Here is a 12,198-nt window from a genome sequence, read left to right as displayed (position 1 = left end):
AAGTCTTGACATGAATTGGAATGATTGAAGTTGGAATAAGATGTATTTAGAAGAGGGATTTTTGAAGAAGTTGCGGTAAACAATCTATTGGTTGGAAGTATAGTGCATAAACAATCGATTGGTTCAAGATTTTGTGAAGAAAAACTAAATTTTCCAGATGTCAATCAATTGACATCTTCAACCAATCGTTTGGTTCAGCCAATATTGTGAAAAATTGTAAACAGAAAGCTCACATCTATCGGTTGTTCCCCTCAACCAATCGTTGGTTCCTCCCTTTTGTTGAAAAGAATCTTACCGTGAGTCCACGACAATCGATTGGTTTACCATTAACTTGCGAAAATGAAAATGGATCTTCTCCTGCTTTTTTCATTCAGCCATCTCTCATGTTGATATCTAATGGTCAAAAAAATCATGAAAAACAAATAAACAAGTGAAGGTAGTTTTGAAGCAAGAGAAAAGGATAAATGGAGGGCTGAGATTAGGGGCAGAATGGAAGCTAGAGGCAATTGGCAGCAGAGGATCCTAATCCTGCAAAAATCCACTTGTTTAAGGATTCTAATGCATCTTATGAGTCTTGTAACCTATAATATGATATGCAGCCATGGAATTATCATTGATCAACCATATTTCATAAGAAATAATGTGTTTTACCCTAGAATCATGATTAGGTTAAGATGAATCATTAGGTGTACTTCATGTATAATCTTATGAGAAGTATGCTATGAATTATACTACAACTTGTTTGCTTGTGTGTATGTAATGATATGATTAAAACCTTATGATGATGGGTGAGGAAACCTTAAGAGCATAACTAGGTTAAGGAATTCATAAAATTTACTGATGGTAATACTTGAATGCGAAAGTACTTCAATATGCTTTGTATGAAACATGAGATATTGTTATGTGATTGCTTATTGTACACCTAATGATTGATGGGTACAATCATGTTGAATGTTGGAACCCAATCATGTATTCAGAGATTATCATTGATTGTGCACATCCCAATTGAGATGCTTATGTAAATTAGAAATGGGGATGTGACACCAATGATTCGTGTCTCACAATGGGTTTGAGTCCCAACTATGGATTGAGTCCATGGAGGAAAGGTGGACACCTAAGTGGGTTTGAGTCTCATACGAGTGATGGTTCCTGAAGTAGGTTCGAGTCCCATGGAGAACCCGAATCTACAAGAAAGTCGAATCATACGAACATGCGTAAACCGAGCCTTGCCCTAGACGTAGGTCCGGTCGGGGAACGATGCTTCGTGCTTTCGATTAGTGATTTATCGAGTTATGTGAACTTAAGTTACATGTTTCTGTACAATGCGAAAATCCCCCCAGATGCTTAAGTATTCATTTTATTTACATGACTTAAGTTCGGAATAGATTAGGAACCATGTAGAGCCAAATGGATCCATAAGATAGGGAACACACTGAGATTATTATCTCACCCATTATTATTGTTGTTGTTTTTAGGTGGTTCTTTACAGGTGGAAGACAGGGATAAGCTTGCATGATGTCATTTAGAGTTTGATCTTTTGTTGAGATCTTCTGCTGTGTAGATATACATTTTGGGATCATGTGATATTGATATAGATCTTAGTCTTTTTGTATACGCACCTTTGTATAACATGTGCCATATTGTATTTTAAAATCAACACGGAAGGGCTTCTAAAGCGCTTTTTTTGGCCTTTAACAGCGCTTTAAAGCGCTCTCATAGCCAGCGCAGGCGTATGTAACGAAAGCGCTTTTAAAAGCGCTCTGGTAGACCCCCCTATAAGAGCGCTTTTTACAGAAAAAGCGCTCTGGTAGACCCCCCTATAAGAGCGCTTTTTCTGGAAAAAGCGCTCTGGTAGACCCCCTATAAGAGCGCTTTTGCTGGAAAAAGCGCTCTGGTAGCCCCCCCTACTAGAGCGCTTTTCCAAAAGCGCTTTGGTAGGTTGTGTTTTTTTTTTTTCTTTTTTTTTTTATCTTTGGCAGCGCTTTTTGTAACAAAGCGCTTTCGTATGTGGACCTTTAAGAGCGCTTTTTAAAAGCGCTGTCGTTGCTAAATGAGATATTTTAAAGTGCAGCCTATAATTTCAGCCTCCCAGATCGACCTGTAATATTTTCGACCTGTAATATATTTTCAACCTGTAATATATTTTCAACCTGTAATATTTTCGACCAGTAATATATTTTCGACGATATATTTTCAACCATAGGTAGGACTATATATATACTAATATAATACCATTATAATATCCAAAATTATATATATACATCATTATGTCAATCAAACTAAATCTCTAACATCAACAATATTATACTTCAAATATTAATTGGCAACAATATGAACAAAGTTAGTAACCATATATTCTGGAGTACTGTAATATTCTCTTCAAATCGACACAAATCCTACTACATGAATAGCTGATGAATATAAAATTGACACAATTCCTCTTTGATTTCTTCCAACTTAAGTTTCGGGCAAGAAGCAGCACGGAATTCGTCAAAGTACTACAGAATAAAAACATAATATGAATGATTTAGTTAAATGCAATAAATTATAAGTTATCTAATTAAGTTATAAATCCATGCCGTGATTGGAATCTCTAATTGATTCATTTGAAGGATTTCTTTCATAAACCTCAAAACAAAGTATCCGCAGTCTAAACTGTTCCGCTGCATCGGACACTACATAGAAAAACAAATAAGAAATTATAGTTGTCTTGTTTTATCAAGTAGCATAAATATTATAAGCAAAATTGTAAAAAATAATGTACCTGCACTTTGATCCAAGTAATGTTGTTTGATTTAGTCCGGGATACCTGTGCGTCTCGTTGACTTCGGAACACTTGTATTGATCTAACAAAAATATAAAAGCATATATTTAGATCAATCTCACAAATAATTAAATATATAAATATACAAGAATATTTAGAACGATCCCACTTACAAATCAATAATTTCCTTCATAGCCGGATAATTGCTCCACTCACCATCTACCGAATTCAGAAAATATACAACTTCTCTTATCGGGTTGATAGCAAGCAACAACCAGTGTGCTCTATAAATTAAAATAATAGGTTATATAAAAAATTTGCTACGCAAAAGAAACAAAGATTAAATGAACCAAGAATGAGAAACTAACCCTACTGGTCGGGTATTATACGCCCAAAGAATCAGACTTTCTGTATTGCCGGATGACATGAATCTATCGACTAAGCGCTGTCTAACTGATTCCGGTTCCGAATCAATTGTCATTCCGCTGCAATGGGCGGAAGACACGAAACGGAATCTGTTTGACAATGCAGTCCCGCGCAACACTCTGTCATGCAACAACCTTAAATAAAAACATTATAAACATATTAGCGGATGAGTGAAAAACATAATAAACATAATGTGTAAATAAATTGTTCGACTAATTAAATAATATATCGGATGAGTGAATATTACCGGATGTACGAGTGCATATTAGCGACGCCTAGTTGTTCTTGTGTAAAAATCTCTTCCAAGTCATCTATTGCAATATGTGAAATGAATTTAACACCAAAGATACCTTCCTCCATATTGATTTGACGGAGAGCACCTTCCTTCAAATCGGACATATCAACAAGTGTTCCGAGCGTCGTCCGATATCGAGGAAAAAAAGAACCACCCTTTTTTGCCGCTTGCTTCGGAGGACCCTTAGGCGGTACGCTACGAACGACCTGTGTCACTTGTTGTGACTCCCGAGCAGATGCCTAAAAATCAAATAATGATCGATAAAATATAAACCCCTCTTAAAGACTCCCCAGCAGAGTCGCCAGTTCTGTAACACGGTGAACTGACTTTTATTTTAATAAGCAACAATGTTGCGGTGAGCATGAGTCGCCACCGACTTTTATTTTGTCCGATTTTAGGAAAGGTAAAAAGTACAGAAAAAGACCTTTTGAAAAAGAAACGGGCTCGGGGGGTAAGTTATGAAAAGGGAAGGTGTAAGCACCCTTTTCATCCGTAGTTATCTACGGGCTCTTAACTTGCTTAGCTCATGTTTGTTTGTTTGTTTTGAATTGAAAAGGGACATAAGGACTTTAGCGTAAATGCGTAGCCTTAGTATTTCGAAAGAGTTTTGAAAAGATGTTTTTTATTGAGCTAGGCATATTAAGAGCACTACCCTAAATAGTTGGTCTTTTTCTATACCTTTTAAAATTCCTAGGATTTTCCATACTATATAGAAGTAGGAAATCCTTGTTTATTGGACGTGTGGGTCATCGAAGGGTCATCGAGGTCGTTGAAGGCAACAAGTAGAGGTACCCTTAGCAATTTCGAAGGGACGATCGTCACTTTTTCGTAGGCAACAATCGAGGGTCATCGAGGGACTTAGTGACGATTTTATATCGAGGGACCTTTGCTAATGAGTACCTCTACATTCCGAGGGACACGACCTTTATAATTATCCATAAGGCAACCAAGAGAGGCGTACCCTAGAGGTGAGTGTGTGCAGCAATCACGTGTGTTAAATTCAGTTATTTTTTATTTATCTTTGATTTGAAAATGATCTATCGGTTATTTTTAAATCTTACCATACAATCCTAAACATACATCTAACAAGTATATAGTGCAGAAAGTAAAAAGCAGAGAATAAATCCTAACTATTACAAGGCCTCGGGGTTAGGGGTTTACAATAAAAATTGGGGGAAGTGCTAAAAAATAAAAGAACATAATTGAAACTATTACAAAATATGAGCGCCTATACAATTGTTCTAAGAAAATTAAATAACGATAGAAGATAACATTTGGAAGAAAGTTTTGATGTTTATATTTTTTAGAATGTATTTTAGAATTAAACTAATTATATCCTAAGTTATTTAAAAGGAACAAAATTAAACCCAATATTTAAACAAATAAAATCCTAAAAATAAACTAATAATTATATACTTTTAATTTAAAACTTTTTACAAAATTAATTTAGTTATCAACAAATTAATAAAGTAAATTAGATTTAAATTAAAATAACTAATGTAAAATTGTTTTTTATGAGTTATTATTTTAACGAAACAAAAATTAAAGAAATTAAATACAAGAATATTTACAATTTTGATACTAATAGCAAATTAATTATATAAAAAAAAACATTAATTTAAAAAGAAAATTAAATTAATCCTAAATTGATTTTTATTTGATTTTGTGAGATTTTTATCAATTAGAAATAAACAAAGGTTATATACAAACCAAATTAGTTTTTTTTTTAATTAAGACAAAGTTTAGATTAAGTGAAATAAAAACTAACTCTAACACTATTATTCATTATTATCTTATGAAATGATTTACTGGTTAACTATTTTGTTATTTTAATTTTAGTTAATGATAATTTGGAGACAAAACAAACAAACTATTTGCATTTGGAAGCTCTAACGCGCCACGCAAATAATGACCACCACCTGCATTTGTCAAACCACCGCCCACAGCGGTCATCTTCTTCTTCTCCGACGGCCCTTTCCTCGTAGCACCTACAAATAACACCAAACAAAAAAAACAAAACCACACAGTTCCATTAAATGTGACATCTTTGATGTCTCAGGAAGAGTTTGGGGTGATTGACTTGGATTGAAGGTGGCTGTAGTGCACAAATCCGTACGCCCTAGTTTTTGAAGTTTTTTTTTGAAAGTTTTGGAACGTGTTCTTGAGGCTGTGAAATCGTATGTTTTTCTTTTTCTCTCCTTTTTCTTGTGTGTGTGATGAGGTTGCCTTTATATAGAGGAGAAGAGTGGGAAATGATGGAAAGAACAATGCTTTGATGATCATAAAAGTGAGAGATTATTTCCTAAAAAATTTGAAAACTTTCTAAAACATGAGAGACATGGTCTTTGAAGGAGGTTTAAGGCTAATGAATAAGTTTGATTTTGTTTCTAGAATCCTAAAAAATAGGCGCTACTCTTTATTTGTTTTGATTTTAATAATTATAATAGTAGTAATAATAATATTAACACTAAATAAAAAAATAAAAGAAAGTAATAGAAAAAACAAAAATATACTCTGAGTAAAAATAAAATAAATAAAAAGAGATTTGGATTTTTAAAATATTTTATGATTTTTTAGGATTTTTTGTGAATAAAATATGAATAAAGAAAAAAAATATTTTTTTATTTTTTTAATAAATAATAATTACGAAAATAATATTTAAATATTAAAAAAAGGTTTTTTTTTTTATAAGTAAAAAAATGAATATTAAAAAACTAGAATTAAATGATTAAAAAGAAAAACTTATTTTTTTTTGTGATTTTATTATTTTAATATAAATGAAAAATTAAATTAAATCTATAGTTAGAAACAAATAAAAAGAAAAAGTGTTAGAAGTGGGATTCAAACCCAGGAACTTATACTTGCAAACTTACTTCCTTACCAATTGTGCTATATTATTTATTTGAATTAAAAAGCCAATTGAAAGTGCATGAAGCACCGGCCAACATTTTGCTATTTATTAAAATATAAATAATTTAAGAGTAAATTATTATATTTTAAAATAGACTTTAAATCGAATATTTATAAAATCCAGGATGTCAATGTAAATGAATCCAAGATTTTATAAAAATTCAATTTTGAAATAACTTTGAATTTTTTTTTTGAAAAGCGTGGGCAGATTTTGGGGTATGACAGCTGCCCCTGTTCAATCTTCTTAAACCTGAAGATGTAGATTGGCGTGTTCGCCTATCGGAATCTGAAGGTGGAAGAGGATTGAACACTAGAATGCCCATAAATTTGCCCTTGCTGAGATAGGGTTTTTTGTAGGAGATGGGCTTAAAGATGCCATCCGGATGTTGACAGAAAATTGTCTGAGATGGGCTTAAAGATGCCATCCAGGTGTGTCGAGAAGATGTATGATGGAGATGGGCTTGAAGATGCCATCTGACTTGATGTACTTAAGAGTCAGAACGTGTCGTACGTTAGACTGTTTCTGAGGAAAAGACCTAGGTTGAGTCGTACGTTAGACTGGGTCTAGCTTGCATCAGCAGATGTCTGGAAAACCGTGCGTTAGGTTGAAGAAATGAGTTGTGCGTTAGGTTGGAGGATAAGTCGTGCGTTAGACTGATCCCCTGTGTTGAGGAGCATTTGAATGTTGATCGTGTCATTACCGTTCGTAGTAGATGAATTAGATCTTTGAGAGTTGGTCGTGTCATTACCGTTCGTGGTAAATGAATTAGATCTTTGAGCGTTGACCGTGTCAGTACCGTTTGTAGTAACTGAATTAGATCTTTGAAAGTGATCGTGTCATTACCGTTCGTGGTAAATGAATTAGATCTTCGAGCGTTGACCGTGTCAGTACCGTTCGTAGTAACTGAATTGGATCTTAGAGAGATAATCGTGTCTACATCGTTCGTGATGATAGAATTAGATTCTCTTGTCGTGTCAGTACCGTTCGTAGTAACTGAATTAGACTGGGAAGGTCAGTGATCGTGTCTACACCGTTCGTGATGATAGAATTAGATCTCTGGGAGTTGACCGTGTCAGTACCGTTTGTAGTAACTGAATTAGATCTCTTTAAAGGTCGATCGTGTCAGCACCGTTCGTGACAACTGAATTAGATCTTGGGGAGATAATCGTGTCTACGTCGTTCGTGATGATAGAATTAGATTCTCCTGTCGTGTCAGCACCGTTCGTAGTAACTGAATTAGACTGGGAAGGTCAGTGATCGTGTCTACACCGTTCGTGATGATAGAATTAGATCTCTGGGAGTTGACCGTGTCGGCACCGTTCGTAGTAACCGAATTAGATCTTTAAAAATGACCGTGTCATTACCGTTCGTGGTAAATGAATTAGATCGAGCGTTGACCGTGTCAGTACTATTCGTAGTAGCTGAATTAGATCTTGGAAAGTTGGAGATTTCGTTCATTTGTCTGTGCCTGCATCCTGCAATAGGTATAGTTATGCAATGTCATGATGCATGTATTATGTAATGAGTCCCTCAGAATAAAAGAGAAACTTTGTATGTTATGGATGAATTCATTATAAGGTAATGTATGCAATGTATGAATATGTTTATGCCATATGATATGTGAATATGATTTATGTTGTCTTTATTGAGAAAATAAATCTCTATGCCTTTGTGGTTTTGATGTCTGATCTTGTTTTGAAGATGCTCAGCTGGGAATTTATGATTCTTGCTTGGGGATAACCAGTAACTTGATGTACCCTGACTGGAGATAAAGATATTAGTAGGCCATGTTGGAGAAGAGCAACGTGTCGGAGAACCGGTGGTGTTGAAGATGTAAACTCTAGTGGGGAGCCATGTCTTTGTCGGGACGAGTATGTTCAAAGATATCTTCTTTGAGGATTACTCTGTGGGGATATGATCTTGTGAACCCGGCTCTGTGGGGAGACATGGGTGTCTTGAAAATTGCCCCCAGTATTGTAGTAACTACCATTCGATTTAGGACACCCTACTGAGTATTGATCAAGCTGTCAAACTGGACTTGCATAGATTTGCCCCAGTTAGTAGGGACTTCGGAAAGATTCGCCTCGCGAGGACTTTATGAGATGTGCATTATGGGCGTCATGCCCCTCGCAATCATTGGCCCAGGACAATGCCCCATGTTGATTGGAAATAGACTAAAATTTACTTGGATACATGCCCCTGATTGTTTTTTGCATCTTTGAGAGATTCTCGGAATCTTGACTTGATTGCCCCTGATGAATGAGACCCTTGTATATACAAGCTTTTGACTGACTGAGTCGGGCGTACGAGATGTCTCTGCAGCTTTATCTATCGGGGGACTTTCTGATATTCGTGCTATCATAAGCAACATGCCCCTGTATCATGAACTTAGGAATCATGCCTCTGGTTGATCAGGGTTGGAGGTAATTCTAGTTGTGCTTGGGTGAAGGCTCCGGGTAATTTCAGTAGTTTTGAGAGATCCTTTGAATCTTGGCTTGATTGCCCCGAATATCTGAACGCTTAGTCCATGGGGTTTTTCAACCGTTTTTGTGACCCTGAGGGTGATTATAATTTGAGATGTTCATGCTCGAACTCAACGGAGTTCCGAAGACAACCTGTCCCTTGAGAGGGTTAAACTTTTCATCTGCAGCTCATGATGGAAGTTTTCCTGGTGTCAAGTACTTGTTCATATGCAAAGAATGTTTAGTATGAGAAATATAAATCTAATGCAAAGTTCATGTTTGTCTTAAAAAATAATTTTTTTGAGAGGATGTCAAAACATTGATTTTTGTGAAAGATGGCGTGATACCAACTCAAACGTTTTAGCAAAACTCCTAGGAGTCGGTTTACCGTATTCTCGTTACAGTATGCTTTCGAATTAACCCTGCTTCAATTAGGACTTTTGAGGGTTGTAACGTGGCCAGGTGTCGCTACCGCGAAAAATGGAATCAGAGTCGCCACTAATATATTTATCCCATAAGGGACAGGAATATCAGGAAACCTAACTCGAACAAGAACAAGGTCTTTCGACCAGAGAAACAGGGTACGGGAGTCGGTTACGCAAGGGGAAGGTGCTAGCACCCCTCACGCCCATCGTACTCGATGGTATCCACCTATGTTTGTTTCTATCTAAAGGGTGTATCTATGTCTAAACCTAAATGCGAATGCATGCAAAAGAAACACGGGGAAAAGAAGGAATTATTTACAAGTGTGCTCGCTTAGGCCCCGCGACCCAATGCCTACGTATCCCTTACAAGGAATCAGAGCGACCGTAGTTCGGCTCCATAGTTTCCATTTGTTTTGTGTTTTTTAGTTGAACAGCGGTTAAGGTCACAATCCACGATGCTCGACCTTTGGAGACTTATACGCCTACTTTTGGAAAGGACTTAACTTGTTCTTAAGCGCCTAACAAGGCAAAAGAAAAGCAAAAGTTTGGTTTGTGTCTTTTATTGTAATTCCACGATGACGAAGACCCTCTACAGGGCTTCGCATCGCTTCCTTACTCTGTTTTAAGTCAAAGCCTTTATTAATCATTTTGAATGTTTTCTGGTTGAGTATTTTTTAAGGGAGATTTACTTTGCGACTTAGATCACACCAAGAAAAAGAGTTTTGTTTTTGACTATTTAGAGAATGCACATCGAGGTCTACACCACAATCGATTCTCTAAATAACGGATAAGAAATACATCGAAATCTACATTCCAATCATTTCTTTTCCGTTTAGTAGAAAAGAACGTACATCGGGGCCTACACCCCAATCATTTCTTTTTTACTATGTGAGAAAGAACGTACATCGGGGCCTACACCCCAATCATTTCTTTCTCACTACACATCAGAAAAGTCACAGTATGATCTTTGTCAGGTTTTTTTATTAAGTATTTTAGGGTTGAAAAAGAAAAAGAAATGAACAAAGGAGACTAACCTATTCTCTAATATAATTGTCATTCTAATTCCTATTTGAAATCTAAACTAAAATCTTAAGGGAAAGCTAAATCTAACGTTAACATACTAATGAGATATATTCTAAAAGGAGCAAACAAGTGATATTAACAAAATAGGCCCAAAATATGGCCAAAAGCTAAGTAACAAGATTACACAACAATTATACAAAAATAGCATGAAAATGATACAAAAACAATTCAAGCATTAGTGCAAAATTAAACTAAAAAATACTACTATTTAGTTTTTTTATAAGGAAATATAATTCAAGCTTAACTATGTTAAAAATCTATTGACCCTAAAACTAACAATTTTATTGTTTTATATGTCATTTTTATTACCTAAAAATCAAACAAAAATTATGATTCTAACTATTGTTATTACCTAAAAATCTAATAAAAAAAAATTATGATTTTACATGTTTTATTGTTATCTAAAAAGTATAGTAAAAAACTAAGTAAGAAGACCTAAAATCTATCAATTAAGTGTGAATCAGGGGGGTGTTAAAGTAGAATGTTGGGTTGGCTTTAGCAACGCGCTGGGCCCAGAGAGATGCTGGCCCAGCAGAGTTTTTTTTATCATAGTATTCAGCTAGCCAAAAGAATCAACATGGGCCAAGGGATGTGAACACCGAATTTCGGGGATGGCCCAAGGGAACTGCATTAATCCACATCTTTTCCCAACATCAATTGAAACACTTATCCAGATTTTTCCATCAGATTTCATTAATGGCTTAATCACTACTTAATTACAATTAATACTGAGACTTTTATACACTAATTATTAACATTAAACCTAGATTAATACAGACTTTATACTACACAAAAATCTTATGTCAATTAAAGCATATTAACTCAAAAAAAGAAATTGAGAAAGGGGCTAGGTTAAGAAATTATGACCGTTCATCTTGCGTCTTCTTCCTCTCACTCGTGAACGGCGGCCGAGACTCAACCTCTCCGACGAAAACATGGTGGCGCCGATATCTAATGGCCGCACGACGAACGGAAGCCACCTCTCTCATCTTTCTCTTCTGCCTCACCGTTTGATCCTCTCGCGTTTCACTCTCAATGTCCTCGAATCTCCGAAAACAAATCCGGTTCTAGTTCGATGAAGATGAAGGACGAACGAGTTGACTTCGGTTTCCAGGTATTTCATTCTCTCCTTTTCTCGCTGTGATTCTTTCTTTACTTCACTGATTTCTCCTTCTTCGTGAATCCCATTCAGTGGTGTTCTTCTTTAGGTTTGTTGTTGTTGTTGCAATGCGTTGAGTCAAACGTTGATGGAAGAATGGAGTTGCTTAAGAATCGTGAGTCGCTCCTCTGCAGAATGGAAGATGAAGATTGATGACGTGGTTTTTGGAGATGTGATGCAGATATGTGAAGGATTGAATATGTGAAGATGAAGGTTGTGCGAAGAAAGGATGAAGTTGCTGAATCTTGAAGAAGCCCTTTTTTTTCAGGTTGTTACGTTTCTGTTATGCCTTTTCTTTTTCTGAAATTTTCTTCCATCTTTCTGAGTTTCTGTTGGTGATTTGATGAAGTTGAGAATGGAGAGTGGTTAGAAGTGGTGATAATGATGAGAAATGAAGGGAGTGTGTACGTGTGATTGAAGAATGAATGATGATGATGGTGATAGAAGAAGTTGAATTCGGTTCTGGTTGATGAAGAGTGAAGAAGATTGAAGGGAGAGTGAGAATGGTTGTGGTTTGTGGAGAAATAGTGAAGATTCAGAGGGTTGATGAAAATGGTGAAGAAGAGAAGGAAAAATCGTGAAGAAGCTGAAGAATGGAGCAGTGTTCTCATTTATGGAATTCTCAGGTTAGTTTTTCTTCTGATTTTCTGTTGCAATTTCAGTTATTGGTGAG

Source organism: Vicia villosa, unplaced genomic scaffold (assembly GCF_029867415.1).
Source record: "Vicia villosa cultivar HV-30 ecotype Madison, WI unplaced genomic scaffold, Vvil1.0 ctg.000364F_1_1, whole genome shotgun sequence".
NCBI classification, from domain to species: Eukaryota; Viridiplantae; Streptophyta; class Magnoliopsida; order Fabales; family Fabaceae; genus Vicia; species Vicia villosa.
The sequence above is the reverse complement of the archived record's forward strand: the minus strand, read 5'-3'. Positions refer to the sequence as shown.